This window comes from Saprolegnia parasitica (genome assembly GCF_000151545.1).
Source record: "Saprolegnia parasitica CBS 223.65 unplaced genomic scaffold supercont2.6, whole genome shotgun sequence".
In the NCBI taxonomy this organism is placed as follows: domain Eukaryota; phylum Oomycota; class Saprolegniomycetes; order Saprolegniales; family Saprolegniaceae; genus Saprolegnia; species Saprolegnia parasitica.
The window spans coordinates 196,774-200,391 of NW_012156400.1; positions in this window are offsets into that span (position 1 = coordinate 196,774).

Below are 3,618 nucleotides of genomic sequence, written 5' to 3' on the forward strand. Positions count from 1 at the left end.
CTTTTTGTTGCTCCAATGGCTACTGCATACGCACAATGACCGTGGCCGTAGGGCGACAGGGATCACGCTAGTGCTTACTGTAATTTGCTTTTCACATCTACTAAAAAACATATTATGGCGTGATGACACCCGCTTACCGTTAAACCACCAAGTCATCAGCTCTCAATCTTTTTTGGTTAGCCCTGTATCCCTACGGCCACACAATCGCAACGCGCTAGTTGGACTAAAAACATGCAAACATAAGCAATCGCGATGCGGTGGTTGGACTGACACCGAGCAAATAGAAGGTTGAACACATTAGCTCCACTCAGGATTAATTTGTGTCTTCTCTCGGGGCAGTTCGGCGTCGAACAAAGCGCCTTCCTGGGAGTTGGCGCTAGCTAGGTCTTCTAGAATTCTTGTTAGGACCTCGCAATCGTAGGACTTCCCGATCTCGAGCAGACGGCCACGCATAGGATCTAAGACGTCAGCTTTCAGGGCCTTGCAACACGCATCAAGCTGGGGCCGAGTAGGAAACGCACAGGGCGAAAAGTACTGGCCGTGTAAGAGAAAGAGCTCGTCGATGTCGCATAGTGCACGCAGGGGCCACTGGCAGTGACAACGCAGAGTCCTTGCAAAGCGCTTGTCCAAGATCGTCCTACAGTTCACGTGGGCTTGAGGGGCTAAAACAGACCAGCAGCATGTCATGAACTTAAAGCGGCATATGGCTGACCGAGTACTCGTCAAATCCCGTTAATGCCGGTTTGCAGCAAGCGCCATACCGGTACCTTGCTCTGCTAGACCGATCGCTACGCCGTTGGTCGCCTTTGCCTCCAGAACAAACAGTTAGGAGCCGGTTAGTATACGGATGAGAGAGGTGACGCCGGTTACCCTAAAATACGATAGAGGAACAATTATCATATACTCTGAATAGGGTGAGCCCAGAGGCCATACGGCCATGATCGATTGTAGGCGGAATCTTCTTTGGGCCTGTAGCGTCGCGCCGATCCTGGGGCATTATATTCTCTAAATATGCAGCTTCACCGGTCTTGTACATGGTATATTAACACCGACTTGACGGTGCGTTTGTGTACAATGTACAATAATTGACAAGTTTTCGATTGCACTGCAGGTACTCAATAGTGGAATTCAAGAAAGAAGTCAGCCCTCATCTTAAAAATAGGAATGATTTTGTGAACGAGAACTGGTATTGCATACCATCGGTCAAAGGCGGGCTGTTCTTTAAATTCCCTTCTGGAAATGCGTCGTGTAATTAATGCGAGGCGCTTTTCGTATAGATTGTAACATGACCGCATACCTAATCAATGGCAGAGCCTGAAGGCATATTAATGGTGATGCTATGCACTGAGTCTGTGCGTTGCAAATTCGCCGTGCGTTGCTTAGATTTCGCGAATTATGAATAAAGGGTGTAATAGTAGGCAGTCATGCAATAGTGAACACTGTAAGGAAGTATAAGAAATGCGAATGTGCATTCGCACAGGAAGAACACAAACAACGACTGGCAAGGTACAGTTGGAGACTGTAAACCAAGAGCAGTGTGTTCTATGCTCGCCACTCCTTAGAGTAGCGGGCAGATACAACTGATATAAATGCAAGCTTCAAACTATGCAATGAGAACACCCAATTGCTCTAGAGAGCCTTGCTAAGCGAGTCAGTCGGTTTCTATCTATCGCCCCAACACAGCATTGATTATCCTCGAAGTGACCAATTACAGCAATTGTTGAAACAGTCGACATGTATAAACCGATTATCGATACCATTATTCGGCACCGTCCAGTTACATAAAAAGAAAAGAAACCGTCGACCAGAGCGTCACGCTAATGCGTCAGCTAATGCACCGAGCTAACCAACGTTCAGCAAAGTAAGTGCGTAGTTCAAATTGCACCGATCGGAACTGTTACTGCGCGGCACGCGTCATCGGGACGCGATTTGTCATTGGCATGGTGACCAACCGGTGATAAAGACCGGCAAGCATCCAATAGCGGACTTGCTACACTTGTCTGCACCATTCATATACGCCCTGCAAGCAAAAACTTACATCGCTTGTTTGGTTGCTTTGCGGCAAGTCGTGAGCAGGGTTACACTGTGCGGCCCACAAAAACCTGTTCAATGGAAGTTGCTTTACCTAAACGATTTAGGATCATTTTATACGGCAACGTTCGGATAGATAGCCATCACGATAGGGCAAAACACTAGAGAGAATGGACTGCGACTATAGGTGCATCACGCGGACCAACGCCTTGCGCACTGTTGCCGCTTTCTCTGTATATCTGTTGCCTGCATTTACATCAGTTGTGAATGTGTTTCGGTACTCCTAAAGGATTGTGTGCATAGTGCATACTGTTCTCGGTCCACATTTATCGTGATTACACTGCCAGTCGCTGTCTGTGCTTTTTTGTGCGAGGGCATTATCGCATCCCTGGCACTATCACATCACCTTACTTTCTAGCAGCGTCGACTATTGGATAGTATTTTTATGCACTTTAATCACAGCGAGGCACAGAAATATTGCACTGCATCACATCTTTTATGACCCCGAGATTCGCCTATGAATGTGATCTCGGATGAATTTTTACTATAGGCACTTGGCATTGATTACATCGGGCATCCCTGAACACGACTAAAATCGATCTGTGGTATGCAATCCTTGACAATATTCTTAGCAAAGACGGCAACTACACGGTTACCTTTTTAGGATTACTAGCAATTGACTCTACACCCGTCGGGTTTTGCGCTGGACGCCAGGACGTTAGCAAAACTCAAGATACTAAGACCAATCAGAAATACCAACTGCCTAAAACTACTACGTCATCAAACCAAGTACGAGCTTACAATTAGGCAACTATTCCGTCCGAAGAAGATTGCGCACAGAGACGAGTGTGGTCTCTTAAGGGTTGTTGGCGGCAGTTTCCTACTGTGATGGCTTTTTGTACGTTGCTGCATAAATGATCCCAAATCGGTGTAATAAAAGCCACAAAAATGACACTCGATTAAGGGTTTTCGGGTTTTCTTGGCACCAACAAGAACAGCCAGTTTGCATTTTGGGCTAAGCTGGACTATATATATCACGCTTTAATGCAAACTAATGTGAGCCAAGTGTCCTTACGGCCACACTCTTATGTGGGCGAAGTAGTTGCCTAATAGAGTGCTTGTATTAGGTATCACGTTGTAGTGTCAGGCAGAGGGTCTCTCCGATTGTTCGGAATTTTGCTTTTTTTCGCGTCCAGCGCAGATCCCGGGTGGCGAAGAGTCAATTGCGGGGGATCTAAAACAGCTTCGTCGTGCTAGATACTTCCTCCGCTAAGTAGCGTGTTAATACGTAAAGAATGCCTATGACAGATCAGTTTTGGTTCCGTCGTGCTCAGAAATGCCCGATGTAATCAATGCGATGCACTTCCGGTAAAGATTCATCTAAGATCGCACACCAACTCATAGGCTACACCCAGAGGCTTACAAAAGGTGTTGCTGTGCGATAATTCTGTGCGTTGCGTTGCGTAGACATCGCTTACTGTAAAAAAGGGTGCAGGAGAAAAAGACCAGGCAGAAGCCGACACTGCGAGGAAGTATAAGGAATGCGACGGTCCCTTCGCACAAAAAGAGCACTAACAACGACTGGTA